The sequence below is a fragment of the Medicago truncatula genome, chromosome 6 (genome assembly GCF_003473485.1).
Source record: "Medicago truncatula cultivar Jemalong A17 chromosome 6, MtrunA17r5.0-ANR, whole genome shotgun sequence".
Classification (NCBI taxonomy): Eukaryota; Viridiplantae; Streptophyta; class Magnoliopsida; order Fabales; family Fabaceae; genus Medicago; species Medicago truncatula.
Window position 1 is genome coordinate 24,878,419 of NC_053047.1, and position 13,303 is coordinate 24,891,721.

The following is a 13,303-nucleotide window of genomic DNA, read 5'->3' on the forward strand; positions in this document are numbered from 1 at the left end:
TATGTTTCATAAGGTCATTTTGAACGGTCGGATTGAACGTGGCTGGTGTCGTTCACGATCTAGGCACGTTTAGGTCCCCGTAGTGAACTAGTTCCTAAGTTGACTAGTCAATTAGGTGATAGTTCGTCCGGATCACGTACCTCCGTGAACCCGATCTGAGAAATTCAAGTTTCTGCATCCTTCTATGTTTGATAAGGTCATTTTGAACGGTCGGATTGAACGTGGCTCGTGTCGTTCACGATCTAGGCACGTTTAGGTCCCCGTAGTGAACTAGTTCCTAAGTTGACTAGTCAATTAGGTGATAGTTCGTCCGGATGACGTACCTCCGTGAACCCGATATGAGAAATTCAAGTTTCTGCATCCTTCTATGTTTGATAAGGTCATTTTGAACGGTCGGATTGAACGTGGCTGGTGTCGTTCACGATCTAGGCACGTTTAGGTCCCCGTAGTGAACTAGTTCCTAAGTTGACTAGTCAATTAGGTGATAGTTCGTCCGGATGACGTACCTCCGTGAACCCGATATGAGAAATTCAAGTTTCTGCATCCTTCTATGTTTGATAAGGTCATTTTGAACGGTCGGATTGAACGTGGCTGGTGTCGTTCACGATCTAGGCACGTTTAGGTCCCCGCAGTGAACTAGTTCCTAAGTTGACTAGTCAATTAGGTGATAGTTCATCCGGATGACGTACCTCCGTGAACCCGATATGAGAAATTCAAGTTTCTGCATCCTTCTATGTTTGATAAGGTCATTTTGAACGGCGTATTGAACGCGGCTGGTGTCGTTCACGATCGAGGCACGTTTAGGTCCCCGCAGTGAACTAGTTCCTAAGTTGACTAGTCAATTAGGTGATAGTTCGTCCGGATGACGTACCTGCGGAACCCGATATGAGAAATTCAAGTTTCTGCATCCTTCTATGTTTGATAAGGTCATTTTGAACGGTCGGATTGAACGTGGCTGTGTCGTTCACGATCTAGGCACGTTTAGGTCCCCGTAGTGAACTAGTTCCTAAGTTGACTAGTCAATTAGGTGATAGTTCGTCCGGATGACGTACCTCGGAACCCGATATGAGAAATTCAAGTTTTTGCATCCTTCTATGTTTGATAAGGTCATTTTGAACGGTCGGATTGAACGTGGCTGGTGTCGTTCACGATCTAGGCACGTTTAGGTCCCCGCTGGGAACTAGTTCCTAAGTTGACTAGTCAATTAGGTGATAGTTCATCCGATGACGTACCTCCGTAAGCCCGATCTAGGAAATTCAAGTTTCTGCATCCTTCTATGTTTCATAAGGTCATTTTGAACGGTCGGATTGAACGTGGCTGGTGTCGTTCACGATCTAGGCACGTTTAGGTCCCCGTAGTGAACTAGTTCCTAAGTTGACTAGTCAATTAGGTGATAGTTCGTCCGGATGACGTACCTCCGTGAACCCGATCTGAGAAATTCAAGTTTCTGCATCCTTCTATGTTTGATAAGGTCATTTTGAACGGTCGGATTGAACGTGGCTGGTGTCGTTCACGATCTAGGCACGTTTAGGTCCCCGTAGTGAACTAGTTCCTAAGTTGACTAGTCAATTAGGTGATAGTTCGTCCGGATGACGTACCTCCGTGAACCCGATATGAGAAATTCAAGTTTCTGCATCCTTCTATGTTTGATAAGGTCATTTTGAACGGTCGGATTGAACGTGGCTGGTGTCGTTCACGATCTAGGCACGTTTAGGTCCCCGCAGTTAACTAGTTCTAAGTTGACTAGTCAATTAGGTGATAGTTCGTCTGGATGACGTACCTTGTGAACCCGATATGAGAAATTCAAGTTTCTGCATCCTTCTATGTTTGATAAGGTCATTTTGAACGGTCGGATTGAACGTGGCTGGTGTCGTTCACGATCTAGGCACGTTTAGGTCCCCGCAGTTAACTAGTTCTTAAGTTGACTAGTCAATTAGGTGATAGTTCGTCTGGATGACGTACCTCTGAACCCGATATGAGAAATTCAAGTTTCTGCATCCTTCTATGTTTGATAAGGTCATTTTGAACGGTCGGATTGAACGTGGATGGTGTCGTTCACGATCTAGGCACGTTTAGGTCCCCGCAGTGAACTAGTTCCTAAGTTACTAGTCAATTAGGTGATAGTTCGTCCGGATGACGTACCTCCGTGAACCCGATATGAGAAATTCAAGTTTCTGCATCCTTCTATGTTTGATAAGGTCATTTTGAACGGTCGATTGAACGTGGCTGGTGTCGTTCACGATCGAGGCACGTTTAGGTCCCCGCAGGAACTAGTTCCTAAGTTGACTAGTCAATTAGGTGATAGTTCGTCCGGATGACGTACCTCCGGAAACCCGATATGAGAAATTCAAGTTTTGCATCTTCTATGTTTGATAAGGTCATTTTGAACGGTCGGATTGAACGTGGCTGGTGTCGTTCACGATCTAGGCACGTTTAGGTCCCCGCTAGGAACTAGTTCCTAAGTTGACTAGTCAATAGGTGATAGTTCGTCCGGATGACGTACCTCCGTAACCCGATCTGAGAAATTCAAGTTTCTGCATCCTTCTATGTTTGATAAGGTCATTTTGAACGGTCGGATTGAACGTGGCTGGTGTCGTTCACGATCTAGGCACGTTTAGGTCCCCGTAGTGAACTAGTTCCTAAGTTGACTAGTCAATTAGGTGATAGTTCGTCCGGATGACGTACCTCCGTGAACCCGATCTGAGAAATTCAAGTTTCTGCATCCTTCTATGTTTGATAAGGTCATTTTGAACGGTCGGATTGAACGTGGCTGGTGTCGTTCACGATCTAGGCACGTTTAGGTCCCGTAGTGAACTAGTTCCTAAGTTGACTAGTCAATTAGGTGATAGTTCGTCCGGATGACGTACCTCCGTGAACCCGATATGAGAAATTCAAGTTTCTGCATCCTTCTATGTTTGATAAGGTCATTTTGAACGGTCGGATTGAACGTGGCTGGTGTCGTTCACGATCTAGGCACGTTTAGGTCCCCGCAGTGAACTAGTTCCTAAGTTGACTAGTCAATTAGGTGATAGTTCGTCCGGATGACGTACCTCGTGAACCCGATCTGAGAAATTCAAGTTTCTGCATCCTTCTATGTTTGATAAGGTCATTTTGAACGGTCGGATTGAACGTGGCTGGTGTCGTTCACGATCTAGGCACGTTTAGGTCCCCGCAGTGAACTAGTTCCTAAGTTGACTAGTCAATTAGGTGATAGTTCGTCCGGATGACGTACCTCCGTGAACCCGATATAGAAATTCAAGTTTCTGCATCCTTCTATGTTTGATAAGGTCATTTTGAACGGTCGGATTGAACGTGGCTGGTGTCGTTCACGATCTAGGCACGTTTAGGTCCCCGCAGGAACTAGTTCCTAAGTTGACTAGTCAATTAGGTGATAGTTGTCCGGATGACGTACCTCGGAACCCGATATGAGAAATTCAAGTTTCTGCATCCTTCTATGTTTGATAAGGTCATTTTGAACGGTCGGATTGAACGTGGCTGGTGTCGTTCACGATCTAGGCACGTTTAGGTCCCCGCAGGAACTAGTTCCTAAGTTGACTAGTCAATTAGGTGATAGTTCGTCCGGATGACGTACCTCCGTGAACCCGATCTGAGAAATTCAAGTTTCTGCATCCTTCTATGTTTGATAAGGTCATTTTGAACGGTCGGATTGAACGTGGCTGGTGTCGTTCACGATCTAGGCACGTTTAGGTCCCCGTAGTGAACTAGTTCCTAAGTTGACTAGTCAATTAGGTGATAGTTCGTCCGGATGACGTACCTCCGTGAACCCGATCTGAGAAATTCAAGTTTCTGCATCCTTCTATGTTTGATAAGGTCATTTTGAACGGTCGGATTGAACGTGGCTGGTGTCGTTCACGATCTAGGCACGTTTAGGTCCCCGAGTGAACTAGTTCCTAAGTTGACTAGTCAATTAGGTGATAGTTCGTCCGGATGACGTACCTCCGTGAACCCGATATGAGAAATTCAAGTTTCTGCATCCTTCTATGTTTGATAAGGTCATTTTGAACGGTCGGATTGAACGTGGCTGGTGTCGTTCACGATCTAGGCACGTTTAGGTCCCCGAGTGAACTAGTTCCTAAGTTGACTAGTCAATTAGGTGATAGTTCGTCCGGATGACGTACCTCCGTGAACCCGATATGAGAAATTCAAGTTTCTGCATCCTTCTATGTTTGATAAGGTCATTTTGAACGGTCGGATTGAACGTGGCTGGTGTCGTTCACGATCTAGGCACGTTTAGGTCCCGCAGTGAACTAGTTCCTAAGTTGACTAGTCAATTAGGTGATAGTTCGTCCGGATGACGTACCTCCGTGAACCCGATATGAGAAATTCAAGTTTCTGCATCCTTCTATGTTTGATAAGGTCATTTTGAACGGTCGGATTGAACGTGGCTGGTGTCGTTCACGATCTAGGCACGTTTAGGTCCCCGCAGTGAACTAGTTCCTAAGTTGACTAGTCAATTAGGTGATAGTTCGTCCGGATGACGTACCTCCGTGAACCCGATATGAGAAATTCAAGTTTCTGCATCCTTCTATGTTTGATAAGGTCATTTTGAACGGTCGGATTGAACGTGGCTGGTGTCGTTCACGATCTAGGCACGTTTAGGTCCCCGCAGTGAACTAGTTCCTAAGTTGACTAGTCAATTAGGTGATAGTTCGTCCGGATGACGTACCTCCGTGAACCCGATCTGAGAAATTCAAGTTTCTGCATCCTTCTATGTTTGATAAGGTCATTTTGAACGGTCGGATTGAACGTGGCTGGTGTCGTTCACGATCTAGGCACGTTTAGGTCCCCGCAGTGAACTAGTTCCTAAGTTGACTAGTCAATTAGGTGATAGTTCGTCCGGATGACGTACCTCCGTGAACCCGATCTGAGAAATTCAAGTTTCTGCATCCTTCTATGTTTGATAAGGTCATTTTGAACGGTCGGATTGAACGTGGCTGGTGTCGTTCACGATCTAGGCACGTTTAGGTCCCCGCAGTGAACTAGTTCCTAAGTTGACTAGTCAATTAGGTGATAGTTCGTCCGGATGACGTACCTCCGTGAACCCGATATGAGAAATTCAAGTTTCTGCATCCTTCTATGTTTGATAAGGTCATTTTGAACGGTCGGATTGAACGTGGCTGGTGTCGTTCACGATCTAGGCACGTTTAGGTCCCCGCAGTGAACTAGTTCCTAAGTTGACTAGTCAATTAGGTGATAGTTCGTCCGGATGACGTACCTCCGTGAACCCGATATGAGAAATTCAAGTTTCTGCATCCTTCTATGTTTGATAAGGTCATTTTGAACGGTCGGATTGAACGTGGCTGGTGTCGTTCACGATCTAGGCACGTTTAGGTCCCCGCAGTGAACTAGTTCCTAAGTTGACTAGTCAATTAGGTGATAGTTCGTCCGGATGACGTACCTCCGTGAACCCGATATGAGAAATTCAAGTTTCTGCATCCTTCTATGTTTGATAAGGTCATTTTGAACGGTCGGATTGAACGTGGCTGGTGTCGTTCACGATCTAGGCACGTTTAGGTCCCCGCAGTGAACTAGTTCCTAAGTTGACTAGTCAATTAGGTGATAGTTCGTCCGGATGACGTACCTCCGTGAACCCGATATGAGAAATTCAAGTTTCTGCATCCTTCTATGTTTGATAAGGTCATTTTGAACGGTCGGATTGAACGTGGCTGGTGTCGTTCACGATCTAGGCACGTTTAGGTCCCCGCAGTGAACTAGTTCCTAAGTTGACTAGTCAATTAGGTGATAGTTCGTCCGGATGACGTACCTCCGTGAACCCGATCTGAGAAATTCAAGTTTCTGCATCCTTCTATGTTTGATAAGGTCATTTTGAACGGTCGGATTGAACGTGGCTGGTGTCGTTCACGATCTAGGCACGTTTAGGTCCCCGCAGTGAACTAGTTCCTAAGTTGACTAGTCAATTAGGTGATAGTTCGTCCGGATGACGTACCTCCGTGAACCCGATTGAGAAATTCAAGTTTCTGCATCCTTCTATGTTTGATAAGGTCATTTTGAACGGTCGGATTGAACGTGGCTGGTGTCGTTCACGATCTAGGCACGTTTAGGTCCCCGCAGTGAACTAGTTCCTAAGTTGACTAGTCAATTAGGTGATAGTTCGTCCGGATGACGTACCTCCGTGAACCCGATATGAGAAATTCAAGTTTCTGCATCCTTCTATGTTTGATAAGGTCATTTTGAACGGTCGGATTGAACGTGGCTGGTGTCGTTCACGATCTAGGCACGTTTAGGTCCCCGCAGTGAACTAGTTCCTAAGTTGACTAGTCAATTAGGTGATAGTTCGTCCGGATGACGTACCTCCGTGAACCCGATTGAGAAATTCAAGTTTCTGCATCCTTCTATGTTTGATAAGGTCATTTTGAACGGTCGGATTGAACGTGGCTGGTGTCGTTCACGATCTAGGCACGTTTAGGTCCCCGCAGTGAACTAGTTCCTAAGTTGACTAGTCAATTAGGTGATAGTTCGTCCGGATGACGTACCTCCGTGAACCCGATCTGAGAAATTCAAGTTTCTGCATCCTTCTATGTTTGATAAGGTCATTTTGAACGGTCGGATTGAACGTGGCTGGTGTCGTTCACGATCTAGGCACGTTTAGGTCCCCGCAGTGAACTAGTTCCTAAGTTGACTAGTCAATTAGGTGATAGTTCGTCCGGATGACGTACCTCCGTGAACCCGATCTGAGAAATTCAAGTTTCTGCATCCTTCTATGTTTGATAAGGTCATTTTGAACGGTCGGATTGAACGTGGCTGGTGTCGTTCACGATCTAGGCACGTTTAGGTCCCCGCAGTGAACTAGTTCCTAAGTTGACTAGTCAATTAGGTGATAGTTCGTCCGGATGACGTACCTCCGTGAACCCGATCTGAGAAATTCAAGTTTCTGCATCCTTCTATGTTTGATAAGGTCATTTTGAACGGTCGGATTGAACGTGGCTGGTGTCGTTCACGATCTAGGCACGTTTAGGTCCCCGCAGTGAACTAGTTCCTAAGTTGACTAGTCAATTAGGTGATAGTTCGTCCGGATGACGTACCTCCGTGAACCCGATCTGAGAAATTCAAGTTTCTGCATCCTTCTATGTTTGATAAGGTCATTTTGAACGGTCGGATTGAACGTGGCTGTGTCGTTCACGATCTAGGCACGTTTAGGTCCCCGCAGTGAACTAGTTCCTAAGTTGACTAGTCAATTAGGTGATAGTTCGTCCGGATGACGTACCTCCGTGAACCCGATATGAGAAATTCAAGTTTCTGCATCCTTCTATGTTTGATAAGGTCATTTTGAACGGTCGGATTGAACGTGGCTGGTGTCGTTCACGATCTAGGCACGTTTAGGTCCCCGCAGTGAACTAGTTCCTAAGTTGACTAGTCAATTAGGTGATAGTTCGTCCGGATGACGTACCTCCGTGAACCCGATATGAGAAATTCAAGTTTCTGCATCCTTCTATGTTTGATAAGGTCATTTTGAACGGTCGGATTGAACGTGGCTGGTGTCGTTCACGATCTAGGCACGTTTAGGTCCCCGCAGTGAACTAGTTCCTAAGTTGACTAGTCAATTAGGTGATAGTTCGTCCGGATGACGTACCTCCGTGAACCCGATATGAGAAATTCAAGTTTCTGCATCCTTCTATGTTTGATAAGGTCATTTTGAACGGTCGGATTGAACGTGGCTGGTGTCGTTCACGATCTAGGCACGTTTAGGTCCCCGCAGTGAACTAGTTCCTAAGTTGACTAGTCAATTAGGTGATAGTTCGTCCGGATGACGTACCTCCGTGAACCCGATATGAGAAATTCAAGTTTCTGCATCCTTCTATGTTTGATAAGGTCATTTTGAACGGTCGGATTGAACGTGGCTGGTGTCGTTCACGATCTAGGCACGTTTAGGTCCCCGCAGTGAACTAGTTCCTAAGTTGACTAGTCAATTAGGTGATAGTTCGTCCGGATGACGTACCTCCGTGAACCCGATCTGAGAAATTCAAGTTTCTGCATCCTTCTATGTTTGATAAGGTCATTTTGAACGGTCGGATTGAACGTGGCTGGTGTCGTTCACGATCTAGGCACGTTTAGGTCCCCGCAGTGAACTAGTTCCTAAGTTGACTAGTCAATTAGGTGATAGTTCGTCCGGATGACGTACCTCCGTGAACCCGATCTGAGAAATTCAAGTTTCTGCATCCTTCTATGTTTGATAAGGTCATTTTGAACGGTCGGATTGAACGTGGCTGGTGTCGTTCACGATCTAGGCACGTTTAGGTCCCCGCAGTGAACTAGTTCCTAAGTTGACTAGTCAATTAGGTGATAGTTCGTCCGGATGACGTACCTCCGTGAACCCGATTGAGAAATTCAAGTTTCTGCATCCTTCTATGTTTGATAAGGTCATTTTGAACGGTCGGATTGAACGTGGCTGGTGTCGTTCACGATCTAGGCACGTTTAGGTCCCCGCAGTGAACTAGTTCCTAAGTTGACTAGTCAATTAGGTGATAGTTCGTCCGGATGACGTACCTCCGTGAACCCGATATGAGAAATTCAAGTTTCTGCATCCTTCTATGTTTGATAAGGTCATTTTGAACGGTCGGATTGAACGTGGCTGGTGTCGTTCACGATCTAGGCACGTTTAGGTCCCCGCAGTGAACTAGTTCCTAAGTTGACTAGTCAATTAGGTGATAGTTCGTCCGGATGACGTACCTCCGTGAACCCGATCTGAGAAATTCAAGTTTCTGCATCCTTCTATGTTTGATAAGGTCATTTTGAACGGTCGGATTGAACGTGGCTGGTGTCGTTCACGATCTAGGCACGTTTAGGTCCCCGCAGTGAACTAGTTCCTAAGTTGACTAGTCAATTAGGTGATAGTTCGTCCGGATGACGTACCTCCGTGAACCCGATCTGAGAAATTCAAGTTTCTGCATCCTTCTATGTTTGATAAGGTCATTTTGAACGGTCGGATTGAACGTGGCTGGTGTCGTTCACGATCTAGGCACGTTTAGGTCCCCGCAGTGAACTAGTTCCTAAGTTGACTAGTCAATTAGGTGATAGTTCGTCCGGATGACGTACCTCCGTGAACCCGATCTGAGAAATTCAAGTTTCTGCATCCTTCTATGTTTGATAAGGTCATTTTGAACGGTCGGATTGAACGTGGCTGGTGTCGTTCACGATCTAGGCACGTTTAGGTCCCCGCAGTGAACTAGTTCCTAAGTTGACTAGTCAATTAGGTGATAGTTCGTCCGGATGACGTACCTCCGTGAACCCGATCTGAGAAATTCAAGTTTCTGCATCCTTCTATGTTTGATAAGGTCATTTTGAACGGTCGGATTGAACGTGGCTGGTGTCGTTCACGATCTAGGCACGTTTAGGTCCCCGCAGTGAACTAGTTCCTAAGTTGACTAGTCAATTAGGTGATAGTTCGTCCGGATGACGTACCTCCGTGAACCCGATATGAGAAATTCAAGTTTCTGCATCCTTCTATGTTTGATAAGGTCATTTTGAACGGTCGGATTGAACGTGGCTGGTGTCGTTCACGATCTAGGCACGTTTAGGTCCCCGCAGTGAACTAGTTCCTAAGTTGACTAGTCAATTAGGTGATAGTTCGTCCGGATGACGTACCTCCGTGAACCGATCTGAGAAATTCAAGTTTCTGCATCCTTCTATGTTTGATAAGGTCATTTTGAACGGTCGGATTGAACGTGGCTGGTGTCGTTCACGATCTAGGCACGTTTAGGTCCCCGCAGTGAACTAGTTCCTAAGTTGACTAGTCAATTAGGTGATAGTTCGTCCGGATGACGTACCTCCGTGAACCCGATCTGAGAAATTCAAGTTTCTGCATCCTTCTATGTTTGATAAGGTCATTTTGAACGGTCGGATTGAACGTGGCTGGTGTCGTTCACGATCTAGGCACGTTTAGGTCCCGCAGTGAACTAGTTCCTAAGTTGACTAGTCAATTAGGTGATAGTTCGTCCGGATGACGTACCTCCGTGAACCCGATCTGAGAAATTCAAGTTTCTGCATCCTTCTATGTTTGATAAGGTCATTTTGAACGGTCGGATTGAACGTGGCTGGTGTCGTTCACGATCTAGGCACGTTTAGGTCCCCGCAGTGAACTAGTTCCTAAGTTGACTAGTCAATTAGGTGATAGTTCGTCCGGATGACGTACCTCCGTGAACCCGATCTGAGAAATTCAAGTTTCTGCATCCTTCTATGTTTGATAAGGTCATTTTGAACGGTCGGATTGAACGTGGCTGGTGTCGTTCACGATCTAGGCACGTTTAGGTCCCCGCAGTGAACTAGTTCCTAAGTTGACTAGTCAATTAGGTGATAGTTCGTCCGGATGACGTACCTCCGTGAACCGATATGAGAAATTCAAGTTTCTGCATCCTTCTATGTTTGATAAGGTCATTTTGAACGGTCGGATTGAACGTGGCTGGTGTCGTTCACGATCTAGGCACGTTTAGGTCCCCGCAGTGAACTAGTTCCTAAGTTGACTAGTCAATTAGGTGATAGTTCGTCCGGATGACGTACCTCCGTGAACCCGATCTGAGAAATTCAAGTTTCTGCATCCTTCTATGTTTGATAAGGTCATTTTGAACGGTCGGATTGAACGTGGCTGGTGTCGTTCACGATCTAGGCACGTTTAGGTCCCCGCAGTGAACTAGTTCCTAAGTTGACTAGTCAATTAGGTGATAGTTCGTCCGGATGACGTACCTCCGTGAACCCGATCTGAGAAATTCAAGTTTCTGCATCCTTCTATGTTTGATAAGGTCATTTTGAACGGTCGGATTGAACGTGGCTGGTGTCGTTCACGATCTAGGCACGTTTAGGTCCCCGCAGTGAACTAGTTCCTAAGTTGACTAGTCAATTAGGTGATAGTTCGTCCGGATGACGTACCTCCGTGAACCCGATCTGAGAAATTCAAGTTTCTGCATCCTTCTATGTTTGATAAGGTCATTTTGAACGGTCGGATTGAACGTGGCTGGTGTCGTTCACGATCTAGGCACGTTTAGGTCCCCGCAGTGAACTAGTTCCTAAGTTGACTAGTCAATTAGGTGATAGTTCGTCCGGATGACGTACCTCCGTGAACCCGATATGAGAAATTCAAGTTTCTGCATCCTTCTATGTTTGATAAGGTCATTTTGAACGGTCGGATTGAACGTGGCTGGTGTCGTTCACGATCTAGGCACGTTTAGGTCCCCGCAGTGAACTAGTTCCTAAGTTGACTAGTCAATTAGGTGATAGTTCGTCCGGATGACGTACCTCCGTGAACCCGATATGAGAAATTCAAGTTTCTGCATCCTTCTATGTTTGATAAGGTCATTTTGAACGGTCGGATTGAACGTGGCTGGTGTCGTTCACGATCTAGGCACGTTTAGGTCCCCGCAGTGAACTAGTTCCTAAGTTGACTAGTCAATTAGGTGATAGTTCGTCCGGATGACGTACCTCCGTGAACCCGATCTGAGAAATTCAAGTTTCTGCATCCTTCTATGTTTGATAAGGTCATTTTGAACGGTCGGATTGAACGTGGCTGGTGTCGTTCACGATCTAGGCACGTTTAGGTCCCCGCAGTGAACTAGTTCCTAAGTTGACTAGTCAATTAGGTGATAGTTCGTCCGGATGACGTACCTCCGTGAACCCGATCTGAGAAATTCAAGTTTCTGCATCCTTCTATGTTTGATAAGGTCATTTTGAACGGTCGGATTGAACGTGGCTGGTGTCGTTCACGATCTAGGCACGTTTAGGTCCCCGCAGTGAACTAGTTCCTAAGTTGACTAGTCAATTAGGTGATAGTTCGTCCGGATGACGTACCTCCGTGAACCCGATCTGAGAAATTCAAGTTTCTGCATCCTTCTATGTTTGATAAGGTCATTTTGAACGGTCGGATTGAACGTGGCTGGTGTCGTTCACGATCTAGGCACGTTTAGGTCCCCGCAGTGAACTAGTTCCTAAGTTGACTAGTCAATTAGGTGATAGTTCGTCCGGATGACGTACCTCCGTGAACCCGATCTGAGAAATTCAAGTTTCTGCATCCTTCTATGTTTGATAAGGTCATTTTGAACGGTCGGATTGAACGTGGCTGGTGTCGTTCACGATCTAGGCACGTTTAGGTCCCCGCAGTGAACTAGTTCCTAAGTTGACTAGTCAATTAGGTGATAGTTCGTCCGGATGACGTACCTCCGTGAACCCGATATGAGAAATTCAAGTTTCTGCATCCTTCTATGTTTGATAAGGTCATTTTGAACGGTCGGATTGAACGTGGCTGGTGTCGTTCACGATCTAGGCACGTTTAGGTCCCCGCAGTGAACTAGTTCCTAAGTTGACTAGTCAATTAGGTGATAGTTCGTCCGGATGACGTACCTCCGTGAACCCGATCTGAGAAATTCAAGTTTCTGCATCCTTCTATGTTTGATAAGGTCATTTTGAACGGTCGGATTGAACGTGGCTGGTGTCGTTCACGATCTAGGCACGTTTAGGTCCCCGCAGTGAACTAGTTCCTAAGTTGACTAGTCAATTAGGTGATAGTTCGTCCGGATGACGTACCTCCGTGAACCCGATCTGAGAAATTCAAGTTTCTGCATCCTTCTATGTTTGATAAGGTCATTTTGAACGGTCGGATTGAACGTGGCTGGTGTCGTTCACGATCTAGGCACGTTTAGGTCCCCGCAGTGAACTAGTTCCTAAGTTGACTAGTCAATTAGGTGATAGTTCGTCCGGATGACGTACCTCCGTGAACCCGATCTGAGAAATTCAAGTTTCTGCATCCTTCTATGTTTGATAAGGTCATTTTGAACGGTCGGATTGAACGTGGCTGGTGTCGTTCACGATCTAGGCACGTTTAGGTCCCCGCAGTGAACTAGTTCCTAAGTTGACTAGTCAATTAGGTGATAGTTCGTCCGGATGACGTACCTCCGTGAACCCGATCTGAGAAATTCAAGTTTCTGCATCCTTCTATGTTTGATAAGGTCATTTTGAACGGTCGGATTGAACGTGGCTGGTGTCGTTCACGATCTAGGCACGTTTAGGTCCCCGCAGTGAACTAGTTCCTAAGTTGACTAGTCAATTAGGTGATAGTTCGTCCGGATGACGTACCTCCGTGAACCCGATCTGAGAAATTCAAGTTTCTGCATCCTTCTATGTTTGATAAGGTCATTTTGAACGGTCGGATTGAACGTGGCTGGTGTCGTTCACGATCTAGGCACGTTTAGGTCCCCGCAGTGAACTAGTTCCTAAGTTGACTAGTCAATTAGGTGATAGTTCGTCCGGATGACGTACCTCCGTGAACCCGATATGAGAA